The sequence below is a fragment of the Amphibalanus amphitrite genome, unplaced genomic scaffold (genome assembly GCF_019059575.1).
Source record: "Amphibalanus amphitrite isolate SeventyFive unplaced genomic scaffold, NRLGWU_Aamphi_draft 000057F_arrow, whole genome shotgun sequence".
In the NCBI taxonomy this organism is placed as follows: domain Eukaryota; kingdom Metazoa; phylum Arthropoda; class Thecostraca; order Balanomorpha; family Balanidae; genus Amphibalanus; species Amphibalanus amphitrite.
The window spans coordinates 1,157,998-1,179,111 of record NW_024881553.1 but is presented as its reverse complement, the minus strand read 5'-3'; the positions used below and the strand labels follow the sequence as shown (position 1 = coordinate 1,179,111).

At 54.1% G+C, this 21,114-nt stretch overlaps 1 protein-coding gene across 4 annotated transcripts in view; it reads right to left on the bottom strand.

The window, feature by feature from the left end:
* LOC122378314 (four and a half LIM domains protein 2-like) overlaps positions 1-21,114 on the bottom strand; it is a 190,101-nt gene that overhangs the window by 3,552 nt on the left and 165,435 nt on the right. The gene's annotated exons all lie outside the window — the stretch shown is intronic.

Genomic DNA, 21,114 nt, shown 5'->3' with positions numbered 1-21,114 from the left:
TTTCCAGCATTCAAGATACGACAACTAAAGCTTCCGGACCAATATTACCCCGAACTTTCTTCATGTTGCCTCGCTGAAAAGTGTTAGTACTAGGAATACCACCCGGCACCCATTCTGCGAACACTCCATAAACGGTAACCAAAGAAGCGCTATCGTCTCCTTCTCCACTTCCACAGTCAACCAGTAGGCACTAAATCATAGCTAGTCAAAACAAAGCGGCCACTATCACCACGTTTAGCTCATCGATGATGACATGATCTTTACGACGATCGACGTGGCGGACGTCGGACCACCGGCGACGACGGCGCTGCTCGGTAAACAACGAGCGAAAACATGCAACTGCGGTGACATCCGCCGTCCTTGCATCTCCTATCTCGCCTCTCCCCGCCGCGCCGCGCGGCTTCGCCGTGGGTCCGGCTCAGCTCAGACCGCCGGGCTGAGCTGAGCTGAGGTGAGCTGAGCTGAGGTGAGCTGAGCTGAGCTGAGCTAGCTGAGCTCGCTGACGGACGTCTGACGCCAGTCAGCGGCCACCTGCTGCCGCCTCAGTAAACAGACCGGGTCCGGACTGCCGAGAGATGGCGTCACCCACGAGCAACTCCCGGGCGCGGCATCACGAGCGCAGACGACAACACGGATCCTCAGATGGGTGGACGATGGTTTCATCTGGTGGTAAACAATAGACCGCACAGCTTCAATGGCCGAGCAGGAGCCACCAGCTGGCCACCTGGGAGAGGCGCGGTTTACACCATGTCACCTTGGATACGTCTGCGACCACAATGACGTCACTCATAGCTAATGACGTCACCAGCTGTCGGCACATCTTTCACCGTCGGTGGCGGCCTCTGAGACGGGGGCTGGCCGAGGGCCTGCTCACGGGCGGAGCTGCCGTGCCGGGAGGGTGGAGCGGCCGGTCGGCGTTGACACGCCGTTTAGCAGACGCGCCTCCCTAGCGGCGCAAGGCGCGCCCGGGATCTCAGCCGACTCAGAAGCCACCCACGCTGGCTCGGAGTCGCCTCTGAGCTGCTCGCTCAGCTGTGAAGCTGCAGCAGCTGCTGAGCCCGCTGAACTACCGCCCACAACAGCACCCTCGGACAATAGACATGCAGTCAGCCGCAGTGTGGTAAAACAGCTGACGAGGCGCACAGCCACCCTACCTGACCTCGGCACTACCGGGGGCGGCTCACAGCAGCCCACAGCCCCGTCACTGGAGGGGGAGCTCAGGCAAGCCACCTCGAGGCCGCTCTGTGGCCATGCTAGCCGTGACGCTGCTAAAAACGGTATTACGCTCGCCGCTGCGCACTAGGACGGTCGATCGGCTCCGAGGGATTTCTCATCGGCAAAAGATAGCCGGAATTGTATGTAAAATAGCCGCGGCATGTCCGCTGGTATCCGTCGGGACAATCAGACCCGGCTTCAGTCGCCTTTCCGGGCCAGCGGACGGCGAGGTGGGTTGATTTCATCTTGCTCAAGCCAGACTGTCTAAAGTAATCGCTTGGCACAAGTGCGCAAATCGCAGAAGTGCCTAGCATATTCATCATTCTTTATTCAGCTTACATCTTGTAGAATACGCACAGTCCAAGCTCTTCTAAAAAATCCACCGATAACATCAATAAGCTTTAACGGATGGTGAGCAGCATATCGCGTTTCAAGCCTCCTAAGCGAGAGGCATCACCGGCCGGAGGAATTAAAAAGTCGGCCAGCGAGAAAAATCCCACTAATGCTCACTATACTATTACCACCTCGGAAGCATGTTTAAGAATCGTGATAACCTTCAGCCTGCATTTCAGCCGCTTCGCTGGCCACTTGCGAAATGCTGTCGAAATATTGCCGTCACTTAGCTGGTCAGTGGTCAGCAGTAGAGACAGATGATAGGCGACTTCAGTAGGAGCCGTTCCAGGAGCGACCCAGTGCAGTAGAGTGAAGGTCTGCCATAGCTTAATGAAAATTACGCAACACTGAGAGGACTTCCGTCCTCCACTGTCTGCAGCTCCGTCACATTCAGGAAACTCCTTGAAGTGCAGTGGAGCACGAACGATTCGGAGGGCGCGCTTACACATGCTCATTTGGAATGAAAACATCAACTAGCTGCACTTGACCTTGTAGTTGTATCAGGCTGCAAAATACAGGCTTCGTGGACCCAGAATACAATGCAACTAAAAGGGAACAACAATGCGAGCAAGCGTTCAAAGAGCAAAGGAAGTTGAGCCTTGGCGACTACATGAGAGGCGGTCTAGGCGCCACCTCACCTCGTCGCTATGAGGGCTGCAGCAGCCCCTCCTCAAAACCACAGCCCTGAGAGCTGCTAGAGACTAAGGGCGAGATAGACACTATTACTACTCTTGAGAACTGCACCTCGCTCCTCCTTTACTTTCAGAACTGTAGATTGTCCTGAGACAACTACAACCCCTCATAATAAACTATACACCAAAATAAACTAACTACAACCCCTCTTAGAGCTGCATCTCGCAACTCCTAAGTCCTGCGCCTCACCCCTTCTGACAGCTGTATCTCACCCCTCCTAAGAGCTGTAGCTTGCCCCTCCTGAGAGCTGCATCTCGCCCCTCCTGCTGCGTCTCGCTCCTCCTGAGAGCTGCAGCAGCCCGGGAGGCGCGGAGGGCGGGCGGACTGGGACGCTGCGGCCGGCCGTGACATCATGGTGTGAGCTCACGACTGGAGAATGTGACTGGCCCGGGCCAGCGGGGACGGTGGCGGACCCGAAACTGGAGGCGGGCGCCGGCGCCGACACCCCCGGCACACCGCAGACGGCCGCGACAGGCCCCCAGCGGGCAGTGACACACCTTCTGAAGGCCGGCCACTGGACGGCACTGGTCTGATGTAACCAGATACAGTGGCAGGGGGCTGACACTGCTTCAGCTCCGAAATCGCTGGGGCTCTGTGAGGCAGTTACAATCTTCCTCGTCCCTCACACTTATAGTTGCTGGGCTCCTCGGTGTGGCACAGATTAGGTGACAGCAGTGGCAGCGGGACTCCGTGAACCGTCGTCCGTTCTGACGCTCCTGACTCTGCCCCCCGTGCAGCGACCCGTGACTCAAACACAAATAAACACCGCAGGATGATAGGCCAGAAGCGGAACGGCTCACCGGGTTATGTCACCCGGTCTGCTGGAAGGGACGCCGTGGCCCTTTTAATGCGAGTTATATGACCCCGAGTAGCTAGAATTGCGACCATGAGGGCACAACACTGAGCTCGTGTCTTGCAAAATGCAGTAGCATCGATTAACCCAAGGCCCTAAAATATATCAACCTGTTAACCAATCACTGTTGCAAAATCTATATCAGCGCACAATGTTCAACACGCGCATTAACACTATCGCATCTATCGCTTGTGAAAACAGTCGACGGAGCCCCTCTCGACGCAGATGCCCCCTCCCCCTAGCTATCACGCTCGCTCACTGAGTGAAATGCGCAGTTGGTCGTCCGGCCACCCTTCCCGTCCCCAGAAACGGACTGAACCCTCCACCATCCCCAAAACGGACACACACCTCAGACCTCACTCCCCCAGATATCAGCGCACCTTCCTTCCGCCCCTAAACATGGACAATTTCCCTCCCCCAAAACAGACACGCCCTCCCTCCCTCCCTCCCTCCGTAGAAACGGTGGCAGGTGCAAAACCAGGGACCTCAGAACTGCCAGGTGCCAGCATCATAACGCGAGTCCCACGCCGAGTAAGAACATCTTCCGTAACTCCCGGTGCTCACTCGCTTTACTCGATACTAATCACGTTCGAATCGGTACCATGCAGAATGCAGATACGCTAATTCCGTGCACCGGTTCTGTGTACCGGGTGTCACACCTGTTAAACTGGGCCAGGTCGATACGGCCCGGCGATTGCAGACCGTCGACGCCCCCCGGTGACGTGGTCAGTCGATATCACCTTCCCGGAGCAGACCGGGCGACCACAGCCGTCGCGTCGGCGGCAGGGGTCAGAGCAGAGGTCACCTCTCAGAGGTCAAAGCAGAGGTCAGCGCACAGGTCACCGCAGAAGCCAGAGTAGAAGTCATCTCCCTCAGCGGTCAGCGCAGTGCTTAGAGCAGGGGTGACCTCTCTCAGAGGTCTGAGCAGACATCAGAGAGGAGGTCAGTGCGGATGTCGCGGATGGAGAGTGGGAACACGGCTGGGTCTGCGTTCAGCTCTATCTCGCTCCCCTGGACCGACACCTGAGCCTGGGGTGCAGCGCGGTGTGGGCCGACCCCCGGTCCCCGGCCGTGTTCAGCGTTTGTTACAGGGGACTGAGTCACCGTGCAGGGGCGGCAGAGAGCCGATGGAGAGGGCGGGGCGGGCGGCGGTCACCTCAGCTCCGCCCCTGCCCCCGCCGCGGCGGTCCGCCCGCCCCGCCCTCAGTGTGCCGCACCGCACCTGTGAGAGATCTGACTCAGCCGGGATCAGAACGCCCTCATAGTATTCCAGCACCGTTAGCATGACGTCACACCGGGGACAAATCAGCCGCTGCAGCGGGGACCTTGTTATGCAGCCGCCCGGAGTCGGCACCTGTGGCCCAGTCATGTCCCTGAGAGCGGGAACTGACGGGCCGCGGCACAGGCCGAACAGGTGGCAGTTGCGCCACGGCGCCGCGCCGCTCTCGTCTCTGCCGCGCCGGCGGCGACACTCCGACACGGGCGTCGTTTGTCGCCGCGCTCCGGGAGAGTGGCGCACTGCGGCAAATATGGAGCGCGCGCGCGCTGCGAACGCCGCCTATTTCAGAGCGGCATCTCCCGGAATGGATGGACAGGGACAGATAGGGACGGAGGGACAGAGGCGCGGAGCTGAACATAGAGGTCACAGGGGATACGGCGGGTAAGAGGACCGAATAGTCACCCCAGAGGGCGCCTGGTGGCCTCGGGGCGGCCCGGGCGAGGTCAAACGGAAGTTGGACTCACAGAGCCAGATGGTGCAGGGCGGGCTGAGAATGGTTGACGTTGAGACTGGTACAGGATCACATGAAATTTGACTAAACCCGATGAGGTTACGTTGAAGTCAGAACGGCTCGGGTTTGTAGGTAGTAGGTACTGAATATAAGTCCCCCTGCTTCCCGACCCCACTATCCAGACTGCGGGTACGACACGGAAAAAAATAAAACTCTGCAACACGCCGCGCCGTCTGATATCGTCAGCACTGCCATGCTTCAGCCCGACGGGACGAGCGATGGGAGGGTCCCACCGCTATCGTCCCCTCCGGCAGAGACCACCGCAACATTTCGCCAGTCCGGCCCGCCCAACCATGGCGTGTTATTTAGTGAAAATGGCAGCCTTCCGGGGGTGTTTACCTAACGACGCCTCGGTATTATCCCGGAGGCGCGGCTAAACACGGGAAACTGCTCCAATTCCCTCGGGAAATTGCAGCCGTTCCATACAGTTCGACACTCTTCCGACAGAAAACCCCGCGGCTGAATGCTGATTGCGGCGACCGATTGGCCAACAGCAGCTGTTTGGACCGACCAATCATGACACTCAGGCGCTATAATGCAGGTAAACAAGGGCAATCATGTTAGTTATGATGGCGTTTGCGTGGCACCGGCCGACACCGAAACGATCCGGAATTTGCATGGGATTAATGTGGAAAGTTTAGCATCAGTTATGTACAATAGGTGGCAAATCCAGAAGAACTCCGAGAAGGAAAGGGTAATACACACCAACCTGGGCTTGTTCAATCATTCGTTACTTGTGGTTGTCGACGCTAACATTAATCCAAATTTGTTGTAACTACATATCATCATATACCTATCCTATACATACTCTACTGAGCTGTTGTGCCTTGTGATCTGAGACTTTCTGAAGCAAACAATTAGGTTCTTTGGAATAATTTCACAAGTAAAGGTTCAATAAAACAGACACATTTGGCCAAATCAACCAGATGCTTTTCGTCATCCACAATAGTGCCAGTTCCTTTGCCCGTTTTTTTCCTTCTAAAAGGGTGTTATGATTTAGTTTTGATTGGTAAAACCGCAAATCACTCATGTCAAACTGACTCATCAAACCTCGGTGAAGCTCCTCCAGGCTCATCCAAACGTCTCAGTGGCTTCTCCAAATTCCTCAAAGCTTCTCCGCATCGCACCTCGTGCTTCCTCCAACTTCCTTCGAAAACGCCACACTTCCGGTACGCTCCAGTCACTCTGCTTACTTAATTAGCCTACTAATCGTTCGCTCTGTTTCAGTGGCTTGTCTCGTCTCCTCAACTCTCCTCCAAAGCTCGCCTCTAACCACCTCCGTACTCCTGCAAAACCAAAGGTGCCCTCTTTCAGACACGACACTCATAGACCTCCTAAGTAAACATTTATGGTGCATGGGCATACAATTAATACTATACAATGCCATGCCGCACCAGCTTTGACCATTCAGAAGTAAAGTCTGTGCCTTTCAACGCTCAGGAGCATGGTATGTAGAGATGCCACAAATTTGCAATTTCATTACCCGCCCCGCCCCGCAGCTACCCCTTGCCCAACCACAACTACCCGCAAGCTGATTTTGGCTGAGTCGAACCCGCAAAAAACCCGCAATTTTAAAAACCTGCTTTTGCAAGAAAAAAAAATGCAGCTGGGTCAATGCTAGAGCTATATAAACCTTACTTGCTTCATTGCTGTGCAGAAAAAGAGCCAAACAAATAGTAAGGACTTGAAATTGCTGTTTTGCATAAAAAAATAAAAATAAAATTTATAGGTTCTTAAGTCTGACCGCCAAATACCCGCCACACGACAAGTTTTGCTTCTCGAACCCGCCAAAAACCCTGCGGGTTTTGAAAACCCGCAGAAAGCGGGTTCGCGGGTCCAAAAGTGGCATCTCTAATGGTATGCCGATTAATGCCATTTTTGTTCGGCCACAATGTCACGCTGCCGCTCCATTAGATATAAATCACCGTGCTCTATCACACATGCCACTGGTTGGCGCCTACACTACTAGAGTTTTGTCAGAACAGGGGTCCGACCTTTGTCCCGCTGACCTCACGCTGACCTCCCAGGGACAAACTGGGCACCGTGTGAGGACAAGATGCCCTTTCCCGGTTGGAGAAGGTCAGAGGTGTGAGGTCATCAGATTACGGCAGAGCCACGAGTGCAAACCAACGTCCGGCGTCCCATCGGACCCACCAGCCTGTCCCACCGGGCACCCCAGCCCGCCCCAGCGAGCCTGTCAACCCGTCCCATACAATACGATTTAACCCCATCCTAACCACTTCCCATGGGATTACTTCAAATTCTCAATAATTCGAGGAATTACAATCTAATAACGAACGGTTCGTTGGCGAAAGTGCTATCCAACAATTAAATGCAAATTTCCCTAATTTACTCAGACGGGTGACGTGTGCCGTGACTCTCAGTTATTCTCAACGATGAAGAGATGTCACACATACCTCCCATTTGAGGGTCAAAATGAAGTAGTCTGTCAGTTCCTCTGAAAGTTTTCCAGCGGCACGGCCTCACAATCTGCCTAACAGTGACATCCGTGAACCAAACACGTCACGAATGGACGCTTTGCGTGATATGAGCCCCCAAAGCAGCCTGCCGCGAGGGGGTTGAGTTTAGTTCGCCAGGTATTCAGAATCGATTGCCGGCGGGGAAGTAAAAGGGGTGGCCGCTGTCTAGACAGCTACTCGCCAACGAACTATATAATTCAGCAATCAACTGCGTGATCGATGCACAGTGTGGCCGAAGACCAGTTTAGCGCGAATTTAATCCCAGCGCCGCTCGGATCCACTGAAAATGGTTCTCTGGTTCCAAAACTGACGTTTACCCCTCACCGGACCTATTGGTTTTCAAAATACCCCCCCTTCGCCGGCCGAAGGGGGGGGGGGTACGACCCCCGTCGCTGTTTGGCCCTTGATGAAGCTAGAGCCTCGCGGAAAAAACGAGCGTGTGTGCCGTTACGAGACGCAGCAACTGGTATCCGATTTTAAGGTCTCAGGTTAACCTGTGACCTCTGAGTTCAGGTCAAGTGGCCCAAGGCACGGATTCGTTTTTTATTAATAACTTCGCGAAAAAATGCCGCAGAGTCCGCAATTTTGGCATCATCGTGTTCGCCTCGCTCAGGTGCGTCGAATGGTATACTTTTTGTTCGGCTGAAGTCAACTTAAGGTGTTGACCTCGGGTCAAGGTCAAGTTAGAGCCCCCCAGATCACGAAGTTGGTCGAAGGAGGTCATGTTGCATATCATTCGATTCGGCAGGTCTTCCTGAGTCCATTGGTGGCTTTCCCGACTCGCTAGCTCAATTTGATCAGGAGTTATTGACGAAAAACTCTTATTATCCTAGTGACGTCATAAATGACGTCACGTAAGGCCAATAATGCAAAAGTGAAGCATCGAACCTTGCAAGGAGTGCATGAAATCACGATTCCGTGTGCTTGAGATAGTTTATTAGGCTGGAGCCTGTTCGGCCGCGCCGCCCCCCACCTTGGTCAGGTCACGCCGGGCGGCCGACTAGACATGTTCAAAGCTGAATTGACGGCAAATAGGCAAAAAGTGGCAGCTGAAACTTGCTCGCTTATGTTCAGAAATGTGCGTAGAGTTCAGCCATGCCCTATTCGTCATATCCATTTTTATCCATTTTGACATTTTCCAACTTCTTTATGAAATACTATTGTGAGAACGATACACATGCAGGGCTCCTGTTCTAACTCATTAAACTCAGAAACCATTCATTGAAAAGCTACCATGATAGCAGAAACAGCTTCATCATGAATTGTGCTATCCGGTGATATGCTATTTTCTCATATATCTTCTCGAAGCTTCCGTAAAATTTACATTGAAAACTGGACATATTTCTCAGTACCATAGCCCGATTTCAGGAACCGGAGCGTGGGTCTACTTTCGGCAGGGATATAAGTCCTCAAATGATAAAGTGGCTTAAAAATAAGGTTCTATCCGATAACTTCGGACAATTTCCTACCCATTGATAGGTATAAATAACAGTTTATCGAAAGTCGGGTTTTTGATTAAATTCGCGCTAATCTGGTATTCGGCAAGACTGTGCGATGGTATGGTGCAGCCCTGTCTCAAACTGCGGGGTCACGGGTCAGAGGTCAGGGGTGCCGGCAAAAGGTCACCGTCCCAGAGACCTCTGCAGCATGGCTGGGTCATCAAAAGGCAGCAGAGAAGATGGACAAGCTTTTAATTTAAGGATCTTGCGTCGTCTTTTAACCCAAAATTGGCTCCAGCACTGCCGAGACGGCAAAACAGCTGGACTCAACCATAGCAAATGCCTCAAAAGTCAACAGGTTATGACAGCATCCTAAACTGCATAGTGTATAAACCAGAAATTAACCGGTTCGCTAGCCGCTCGGTGACCGTCATCCTTTTAATGAACACGTTTCCTTTTACGGATACATCACGTTTGAATGGCGGATTACCTTGCTACTGTCATGTTTACAAGAGTGTACAACCGCCTGCTTTTCCGGGAAGACACACGCAACTGAACACGAACCTATATCAGCACCGCTGTTCTCGGCACGCAGCTGTTCCCGGCACGCGAGAGTCGCACCTTATATAGCTCGTTCCTCATTGGTGAGTCAGCTTATGTCGCGGCCACGCAGCCTCGGTGTTGGAATGGAACCGACCCTGACCGTCCGCTGAGACGTTTCGTATCATATACATTATCGGTGCTATTGCGCCGCACCACACTGCATGTCAGGCTTAGCTCAGCTCGAGCTGAGGCCCGTAATGGGAGCTGTTGACCCAACAGAGGCGTCTGTGATACGATATATGAACTGTGATACATAGGACACAGGTATTTCACCCTAATCAGTTTGAGTAAATTGTAAAGTAGGGGTCGACAATTATGACATACAGAGCTCCCGGCTCCCGGTCCTCTCCACCACCATACAAGTCAACAGCGTTCATCTTCCAGTCGGATAGATTCTGCCTTCCGTGACCTTTTCCGGCGGCTACCGTGATCGCCCACAGCGTGAGGTCTGAACCAATCGGCGGCCAATCCAGCGCAGAGTAAAGCCGCCGCCACGGCTTCCTAAACAGGTCGATAGCCAATCGGGCTCGGCCGATTGTGTTGACCGCGGCGCCACGGCCGTGAGCCGTCGGCTCGTGTCGGAGCTGTTCCGTGACCTGTCGAGAGAGCGTGCTCATCCCTGATCAGATTGGAGCCGTCCGTATGTGCTCAGCCGGCCCGCAGAGCGGAGGTCCCTAACGGCTAACACAGGGCGGAGCGGCAGCTTGGATCGCCGTAGCACGATACCGGCCGGCACGCACAAACCTCCGAGAACAGAGGGCAGGTAAAATAAGCAAAAGGAAATGGATAAAATACGTTCATCAGTCTACGAGAAACTCTGAAAGCAGCTTTACAGCAATTTCAAGAGAACTATTGCAAAAAAATCACTCCAAATGGAGCCGAACAGTTTCGGCCAGAAACGGACGGGCCGAACCAAATGATGAGACCACGTTGAGCCTGCCCGTTGGCCACTGAACCACCCAAAGCAGATGGAGGCCAGGCCGGGACGGGATGTCCGCCACTCGGAGAGTTTCCTCCTCGTGCCAGCAGACAGCTTCACAGACGTGCCCACTGCACAGGCCGCCAGGCTGAATCGTACGGCGTGACTCGTACGAGCGACGACCCTGGCCGTCCCATACGCCGCCATGACCTCGTGCCCTCACGGCGCGTTCGTTCTACGGCCGTCTGGGACAGAACTCTCCGGTCTCCGCTCTCCGGTCAATGCAACGCTCAGGCTGGACCGCGAGGTGTCTTAAATACACCTACAGGCGCAGGGAAGGAGATGCTATTGAGACAATTTAACGAGGTTTCATTGCAAGTCTTTCCAGTCCAGTGCAGCCAGCCCAGAGGAGCATGGCTAGACCAGCGAGAGGCCCCGCCGTCCCGACACCGAGATGCGCCGGAGAAAGGCCGTCTGCCGGCCGGCTGGAGGCTCGCCATGCCCTTATATGTCGCGTCCGACCAGGCCGAGCCGACAGCGACCTCGAGCTGCCCCTGCTGCACGGCCCGAGCAGCAGGGGCCGAGATGGGTTCAAACCGGGGCTGAGTGGAGTCTGAAATCTTGAAAAAGGGTTCGAGCAGAGGACTAAGCAGGATTCGTACCCTGATCAGGTGGGGAACGGATTCTGAGATAGAAACTGTCGTTCGATCGAACGTCGGAGTTTTCTGACCTGACCTGACCGAACCTGACCGATCAATGCGATGTTTCACACCTTGACGGCTTAAGAAGCTGGCCCCGCCCGATCCGGGATAAAAACCGCTGACATGTTTTAGTTCGAGTAACAACTCGAACCACAATCCGACACGATATCAGATACCGTCGAGGTTCTATACAGTCAAATTGCTGAAATCGGAGCCCGGCCCAGCCAGAGCCGGCCGATAAGACGGCACCTTCTTAATTAGCTGACCCACAGTGGGCGCCGTATCGACTAATCAGTAACCCCAAACGGCTCAATATTAGCAGCGCGATGGCAGACAATGGCGGTGCGGGCCCTGCAGGGTGGCCGGCACGTGAGGGAAAGACGCGCGCCGGAGCTCTGCACCGTGGGCGGCCCACGGATGGTGCAGGGTCGAGTGGATACTCCGCTGGTTCACAGCACTAACATTAGTGGTGAACGTGACCGAGCAAGTAGAACAAGAACGGGGAATATAGCTGATGAAGGGCAATCACGCTTAGTGTAACGCGAGTCTAATGGAAGAACAAGGCCGTATTTGGTATAATGCCAAAGGTGTAATGTCGCTTCGTCCATACGAAGGTATGGTATTCCAAGTTATCAAGGGAGGAGAAAAGATCAAAATCACAGAAGGAATCATTGATGCATGTCAGGGCACCGATAGAAAAAGCTCAGGAACATCATTCTGCAATCTTGCGGAGGCAAACATCAACAATCAAGATCGGGTCAAGGCCATCGGATATATGATGTGCAGCCCCACCCCGGTAGACTGCCGGGAGGAGTGAGCAATAGAGGAAGATCGTCCGCGTCACGCCCATCTTTAGGCTGATCCAGCGGGACAGGGTGCACGAAATCCCCTAGACAACGCCTGGCGTGGGTGAGATCGGCTGGGCGCCACCCGTCTGCAGGGTATGACAAATCCCGCCCCAGGTGTGATGATTGCAGAAAGTTGGGGCGGCGGACTGTGCAACCGGGCGGAATAAAACTCAAACGAGTGGGATTATTCAGCACCACGCCGGCTAACAGATTAAAAGAGATGACGCCTCATACAGGGCCAAAGCTGAGAAGGAATGATAGAAGGAAGGAATGAAACCGATTTGTATAAGCGCTTAAGCGTGAGTGTGTTGAAACATGGAACACTCAATATTTATTGCTTATGACTTTATCGTTATGAGCTAAAACGCATTAATCGAACCCCCAGTTTCGCCCAAATTGTTAAAAATGTCAAAAACCCAGGGCCCCAGTAGAAGGCCCAAACTATATAGCAGAGTCTAATTTCTCAGTTCGCGCATGACCCATCAACCCACCTTCAATTTAGCGCCCATTCTAATATCTTTTGACGCTTAGAAGTCAGCGATCTGCGATTTCACTTTTTTTGGTTTGTGGCGACCAAACGTTTACCTATCGGCTGACAAAACTGGTCATTAAAGTTTCCAGAAAAGTGTTTTTTTTGTGGTTTAGGGACCGTCGTATCACCAAAGATACGACGGTACCAATATCCCATATCTGTAATATCGGTAGTACTATGGTAGTATACAACTCCTGTCTCCCAATCCCCAGTTTTCATCAGCCATCAGGCCGCACTTACGCCATGGGTAGATAACAAAATATAAAATGTGTAACAAATAGAAACTAAATCTCGATACCTTTTTTCTTGGCGTCCCCGAGCAGGCAGCGGTTGCCGAGGGTGCAGAAGAAGCTCTCCTTGTCGTCGATGTCACTGAGGATGTACGAATCCTTTTTGTCCTCGGGGGTGCCCTCTGCGCCGGGCGCCGGGCTGCTGGTCGCGCTGCTCCGGTCCTCGATACAGGCCCGGCTTGGCGCCGCCGGCGTGGTACTGAACTCGCGTGTCGTCTCCGTGTTGCGCTTGGTCTCGCCGCCCTTGGTCTCCTCGGTGGTCCGCTCCTCCTCCTTCTTGTACTTGGTGTGGCCGTTCTCAGTGGTGGTCTCCTCGTGAACCGACCACTTCTCCACCTTCTCGACCAGGCCGGACGCCATCGCTGCGGGCTCGGCGGGACTGCGGGACTGACTGTGGGGCGCGTGCCGCGGACTGGATACGACCTACGAGCTCCCGGGACGCGTGTCAAGCAACTGGCGGCGCCGCTCGGAGCGCAGCACAAGACCTGCTGGCTTAGTTCGCGCTCTGACCGCCAGGGGCGCGGTCGGCGCCGCAGCTGATCGGTGCTGAGCCCGATTGCAGACTGCATGGGCCTGGGGCAGGCAGGGCGGCACCGGTGTCACTCAGCACACGGCGAAACTCGCAGCAGGAGAGGTCAGCAGGTCACTGCAGGTCACAGGTGTGTGGTCACCTCTAGTGGGGTTACCATTGGACCACCTCGGTCTGATCTATCATCCCCTGTGCGTTACGCAGCGGGGTCTGTCGTTCTCCGGGCGCCTCTGACTCAGGAGTCAGGACAGCCGTTCGGCGAATCATCGATACGGTGATACCTTGTTTGGGTAGGCTGAGCTGCGTAACGCCCCTGGAGAAATGCGTGGAAGGTCGCGACCCACCAGACCGGTACTTACATGAATCCCTTCCGCCCCACCGACGCAAGCAGTGGGGAGAGAGAAGAGGGAAGGGAGGGAGGTAGGGAGGGAGGGAGAGAGGGAGAGAGAGAGAGAGAGAGAGAGAGAGAGGGAGAGGGAGAGGGAGAGGGAGAGGGAGAGGGAGAGGGAGAGGGAGAGGGAGAGGGAGAGGGAGAGGGAGAGGGAGAGGGAGAGGGAGAGGGAGAGGGAGAGGGAGAGGGAGAGAGAGAGAGAGAGGGGGGGGGGAGAGATGTCCAATGAAGAGGGAGATGACTGCGACAGAGAGACGTAGGGCGGATTGAATGGCATTGCTGGATCAGTACCTACAAACAAATACAGCTCATATGTAAACGCCTTCGATAAATCAATGCCGATGCAAGTGCACACAATTACATCAGCGCCTGTATAATCGTCAGCAGTCAAACTTGACGACATTAGTACGGGCCAAACAGTGGGTGCAGCCAAAGACAAACTTTTGGTATGTGAACCAGCAGAAACGTCAGCGATAGCTACCGTCTCTTGCAAAGTTTACACGTTGCGATTCAAATAAAACACCTTGCATCACACATGGGTCACCAAAACACGACCGTCAATCCATCATAACTATTGGATGTTCCATCTCGGATAAACGATGCCCGTCGAAAATCCACGCTAATAGCCGTTCCCGTCAGATTGATGGGCGGCCCGGTCGGCTTTCAGCCCACACCGACCCGGCCCGGTCCGGCCCGGAGCGCTAATGCAATAGTCGAATGTCAGAGGTCGCGACAGGTGCCGACACTACTGACACCGCTGACACACACAGACACCTCTGACATCTCTGACACCAGCTCTGACACTATCTACACTACTGACAACTCTGACACTATCGTCCCTAACAGCACATTCGGCCAATCCTTCAATCGGATCGGTGATGGAGGACCATTAGAGCACCATTAGAGCACCAATATAGAGCACCGACAGAGCACCGGCAGACAAGCCGCACTCGACACGGTAGCACAGGTCTGTTTTCGTGTCATAGAAATGCCAGAGTGTCACGCAAGTGTCACTCATTGAGTCACGGGGGATTCACATCACTAGTTAGACCTAACAGCGCACGATGGCAGGGCAGAGTCCTCACCTGCAGCGCTTCATGTCGTGGATGGGTGCGCGAGCGCGAAGATCGCGTGACATTTAGTTGGTTTTTGGAATCGACCGAGCCGGTTATAAACAACAGCCGAGCGAGATTGAGCTCTAAGTGGGTGGTGCGGATGTTAACTGGCCGAATGACCGCACCTCGCCAGTAAATAACAGGTCCTTACGTCACTGGGGCCAGGCAAACCATGCTGACGTCGATATATAAAAACAGCGCCGACAGAGCCACCCACCGTGACCTTTTGCCGGTCAAAAATACCAACAGCTGGGAGATAACCAACAAACAAGTCGTGTAGCTACTCCATCGCATACAAAAGTATACTAAATCATCACAATGCTCGAGGACGGCAGTCGAAGACGCGCCACTGTCATCCCGTTTGACGCTTATGTATAGGATGCGTTCACAGTGGGCGATCGCTGTTAGATATGCGTGCCGTCGGGTTTTGCGCCGCTCGGAAGCGGCCTGCGTCACTGCGGGGGACAGAGGCAGCGCTGACTGGCTCGACGGCCGTCCTCCGCAAAAGGCCGGCAGCGGCCGCGCCCGCCGCCAATACCTGCCACGGCCATATTTGGCGCTCCAGCGGGCCGGCCAGCCACCTGTCCGGGCGGCCCCCCGCCCCCGCCCCCGCCCGGCGGACCTCCACCTCCCCGCCGCGCCGTCCGGCCGACCAGCAGAGAGCTGAGGTCTAAGGCAGGAAGTGTACTTTCTATCACGCTTGCTGATTTATTTGTTTACTCTTGCTTCGTCTACCGTCCTATTCCTAACGTCCCCTTTCCACCATCTACCATCCACCGTCCACCTACCCCGGTATAACACTTTCCACAGCCCGCTGTACACCGTCCACCGTCCACCGTCCACCTACCCCGGTATAACACTTTCCACAGCCCGCTGTCCACCGTCCACCGTCCACCGTCCACCTACCCCGGTATAACACTTTCCACAGCCCGCTGTCCACCGTCTACCGTCCACCGTCCACCGCGCCCCGTCCATTCTCCAACATCCACCATCCTCTGCCAACCGGCTGGAGGGTCTCACTGCAACCTACACTTCTCAAAGATCCGGCTCAACACCCGCCTTACACTAACTTATGCGTCAACCCCTTCCCCAACAAAAACCTTACCAGGATGTGCATTGTGAACGGATACAAAAATCGCGGCTTCTCCCGATAACATAGCACTGTGGTGGTTGCACAGCTCATTGACATCTTCTACAAAGGTCAGCAGAATAACATTTGGTTTTAGAAGCACCAGTGACATCCAGACACCATGGTTAATGACATAGAAATTTAGAAAACCACCTACGCAGACATAAAAGGTATTTGCCAGAGTTATTTACTGAATAAGCTCAATTGGCAATGCCAGAGGAACAAGCGCAAGTCTTCAATCCCTGACTCTCTGAAAACGTCACTGTCAGAGAAATGAGCACCACAATTACAACGAAGCCTGTCGGTACCGAGAAATTAAACACCGGTTAGCGGAGGAGCTTTCACTCTCTATTACAGAGCCCAATCTACACGCTGGCTTTGACGGGCACTCCCTCCATCTACGAGAGACGACGGCGGACCAGCCGCAGCTCGACCACCGATGAAGTCATTCAGCGTCAGGAATATTGACGCGACAGCTAATACGGGGCGCGGCGGCGCGGTTCCCATTCCGGGCGATCACCACATGGTTATGACGAATCGTGCCTCAGACCTCCCTCCCCAGAGCGCGCACAAGGGATGATCGGCACGGGCACGGGCCACGCCGGGGTACACGGCGGAAACCGGTCCTCAGGACGGTTCTGGCAGCGGCACGCCGCGTGTCTAACAAGGCGCCACCTTATATGGGCGGAGACCATTCCGGGCAGCGCAGTGCGGTGACGGACGCCGGCGTCCCTGCAGACTGACGTCAGGACCGTGCCGTAACCGACCTCTAAATCACGGCCGACGAGCCCGGACCATCAGCCGGCGGCGCCGCGACACGACAGCATAATCACCGCGACCTTGATGGGCGCCGGACGTTAACACCCGGGCCCATGCAGGTTTCCGATGAGCGCATACCGCGCGGGAGAGTACGGAACGCAGCTACGGACCGCGTCATAACGAAATAGGCCAACGAGCGACCATGAGCTTGTTAAACTCCCGGGTGATTATTCCGTCGAAATGGTCGGCCGAATGACCGTGTGGAAATCACACAACGCCCTGGAAAACGGCCAACTGGAAGCGGTAAAACGCTCCGGTGCGCAGCCAAATTGGAATAGTCAGACAGCGCTCCACTTCCTGTTGGAATGGACACGATCAGCGTATATACCGCACTGACCTCCGCACACGACACCCTCTGCGCCGCACGCCACGGGAGGAGCCGGAAGGCCCGGCGTACCGCGGCGGCGGCGGCGAGTGGTCAGTCGAGTCAAATACGCCTCCAAAGCCCACCCTCCCGGAGGAGTACCGTCCTCCAGCGACCGCTAATATGGCGGCCAGTGAGTCGGAGTCTGACTCATACTGACGAGGTCATCAGATCAGAGGAGAGTGGCCCGCGCCGGTCACCCTCACCGATCGAGAGAATCGCTGAACAGTTTGAGTGAGGTCCCAAGGAGGGTTTCTCTGATATTCAGAATACGCCCCTTGTGTCATTTGCATGCTTTGCAGCTTGAACCTTCATACTACCGATATGTTCATAGCATTCCTGTGATCGACTGAAGATGTCTAAGCTATCTATGTGGGCTAAAACGAGCCTCTCCCGAGAAGTTGTAGCCCAACAACTCATGGCAATAGCACCATCGAAGAAACTTGTCCGACGTTAAACCGACGAGCAGACCGATGTAGAGCTCTCTAGCACGTACCGACGTCTTAACCCTCGCCGGCACAGGCCATTTTGAGTCCTTCGACGGCACAAGGGTTGGTACGACCCCCCCCCTCGCGTTTGGCCCCTGATCGAGCTAGAGCTTCGCGGAAAAAACGAGCGTGTTGCCCGTCACGAGAGGAAGCCGATGATACCCAATTTTAAGGTCCTAGGTCATCGGGTGACCTTCCAGGTCAGGTCAATGACCCGAAAACCGGGAAAATCGGGACCTGTTAGAAAGTCGTAAAGTGTGGCTGCTATGTGGTTTTCCGGGGTGCTGATCACGAATATCGTGTTAGTTTCGATCATAGATGATGTCTTTAAGCATTTAGACCAGGTCGGGCCAGGTCAGGTCAGGTCAACCGGTAGGGGTTGTGACGGGTATTCGTAATACGTGTCAACCGCCTCGGACAGCTTCGTAACATGTTACGAAGGCACCAAAACTACTTCGTAAATGTTCAAATGGTTGCTAAATTCGAATTCAGCTCCAAAAACTAGCCTAGAAACATGTAAAACTCGAAAAAGTGAACCGAGGTCACCCGAGGTCACCAAAGGTCAATGACCTGACCTGACCTTCAGGTGACCTTGACACCCACCCTAATGCATGGGAGCAACATCAAATCACATGTTTGAACGTTTGAAACCACGAAAAGCTTGCAAACGCGCGGCTAATGCGAGCCGAAATACGCCGAACCGCGATTTCGGCCAAACATGGTCACATAAAAGAGGTCACAGGTCAAAGGTCATTGGGGTCAGGGTCATGAAATTTTCAGGATAGGTGTAAAATTGATCAATGCGAGGGTACTGAAAGTTTCGTCGCGATCGGCCGCTTTTTACGCGAGTTATTCGCGAAAAACCTTAGGGGGGGGGGGTTGCATCAACCCCCCCCCTGTGCCGGCGAGGGTTAATTTCACCGAACTTCGTCCTTTCTACGGGATCAAATTAAGATGTCTGGTACACGGCGCAGCACTAGTCTATCGGAGCTGACGTGTTGGGAGGTTCCGGTGACGGATCCCTGCCTCTCCCAGCGATTCGTTTTGCTCCTCTCCGTGGGCACACCGACGTCTGACGCTATTACCTCCTGTCATCATCCATCCCACGGCCCTGCCCACCGTGGCCGGCAAGGGCATGGGCGGTATCCAAACCATCGACGGAGCGGGGAAACCGATCGGTACCGGTCACAGACTCCATAAGGCGCCCGGAGTGGGCAGAGCCCCTCCCTGATAGCGGGTCTGGGAACGGGGCCGCCACCGCACTCCTCTGGTGGGGAGCGGCACGGCGTGCGCCGCCCTCTGGTGGGGAGCGGACCGGCGACCGCCCCGCGCCGCCCTCTATGATGACAGGGCAGGGTGGGGTGAGCCAACCTGACCCTTCCCCACCAGCCGGGTTCGGCTACATGAAGCAGAGAGCGGCTGAGTCAGGATTATCATGTCATTCTAATCGCACTGGTTACTATTTTCATCGGATGACATCAGCGGGGCAATATGGTATTCAGCATTAGCAAATGGAAGGTGAAAAACGTACTTACTGACGCAGCTTGCACTTATTCAATAGTTGCCTCAATAATGAATTAAGCACATGCCTCGGCAGGGATGAGGTAGGCAGTCCCTGCAAAAATCCTACTAACGAGATCCGAAAACCACAGTAGTTCAATGGTCTGGAATATACAATAAACCTCTGTGAAATTCCTTAAAGTCGCAATTCCGTCCGTTATTCATTCCCCTTTACTGTAGACACATTTCATCCATATTATTATCGTTCTAACTCATGTATATTCACGTTGCTGAAAATGAAGCAATCCCCAATCATTATCACATTCTGCTTAACTTTGACTTGTCAGATGTGACAATGTTGATGATTAGCAGCGTTGATAATTTATGATCTTATTGCTCATTAGCCAATGTACATGCTTGAATATTGGTATACGGCCAACAGCCAACAATAGAAATATAATTAATGAGAAGACTCCGAAGACAGTGTTCCATCTGCAATAATGCAATACAGTTCGAAACACATATAATGAAGGGGCTAAATTGGACTCGAGAAACGGCAGTATTATGCTTTTGTATACCTACTACCTAGCACCAGGAAAGACTGTTTATGATTAAAATGGGTACAGGGTAGGTATACATAGTAGTGCCAGTAACAGCAATGACAGTCGACCACCGACCAAACACACCAGGGCGACACCTGTGAAACCAGTAGTTCTGACAAGTCCCACTAGGTGGCCTCGAGGAACGAGGCATAATCGCGCCTCAGTGAAGTAAAGTGAAAATGTGAATTAGATGAAGCCGCAACAGGCGTGGAAACAAGGCTATAGCAGCGCAGGGCGTGACGCACCCGCATAACTGATAACACTTTAAACAACACAACCTATTCAGACCTTTAAAGCACAAGTTGAAACGTTTCCCAGCCGCTCCACATACTATCGCTCCTGAACTATACAACTTACCATCGTCTGGCTGTTCCATTTAGCCCACTGTTCACTGCTGAATATCACAAAAACACTAACACTTCTGGCGGGGTATTGGTTTCCACACCCTCACTGGGGATGCACTGCTGTCTGGCGGCCTCACACAGGCCTGTCCTGGGAGCCGCTCCCCACCAGGTCCCGCCCGGGTCCCGACTGTGACAGACACCGGCGTACGGCGAACTCAGGTGCGTCGTGCGCCGCCGCAGCCGCCACCGACGTCAATATTTACTGCGGGCATCAACAGTCGGCCAGACGGCGACGACAGTAACACCGCCTCCGCCTCCGCCGCCGCCATCGCCGGGAAGCTGGAAACTCCAGTTTCAGAAGGTTCTCAGCCAGCCGAGCCGGAAGCGATTCAACCACTTAAGGTGCTACTAAGTGGGCCATGTAGAAATCGACAACCGCATCATCTCAAACAAGGCTAGAAATAACTTCATCCCTTGCCAACTTGTTTCTCCTAGCTTATCATCGTCCTAGTACAAGAAGCAGCATATCGTAAGTAAAGTGACTATCAATCCATCTCCACATAAGGCGGCTTAAGTATGGCTATATCGGAAACCCTCTGCATTAATCGTCAAGGTACGTTTGGTCTGGGCAGGAAGATGAGTATGAACTCCCGCTGACTCATGCAAAGTACAGACAGATCACCCTAGGGACCCCTGGATGAGCTCATTTGTTTGTGCTCCAGCATACACAGTCATGTGCGATCGGTCAACATTTGGACCGTCACCGAAGGCCTCGGTCAAAGGGGGCATTCACTGGCCGGGGCCAGGACCACTAGCGCCGCCTGTGGACGAACAGAGAAGCTGGGGACGATCCGGCGCCATCTGCCGGGCGGTGAAAGGTACGGTACCGCCATCAGGCCACTAGCGCCATCTTCACGAGCAAAACTGTCAGCCAAGTAATGTCACCTGGGAGAGAGAGAGAGAGTACTAGGTCTCCGTGCAAATATCTGATTCAACTGCCATCTCGCCACTACTGCCCACAGAAATACAGCTACCAAGACAAGTCTCATTCACGAATAAAACACTTCACCGTTCCGT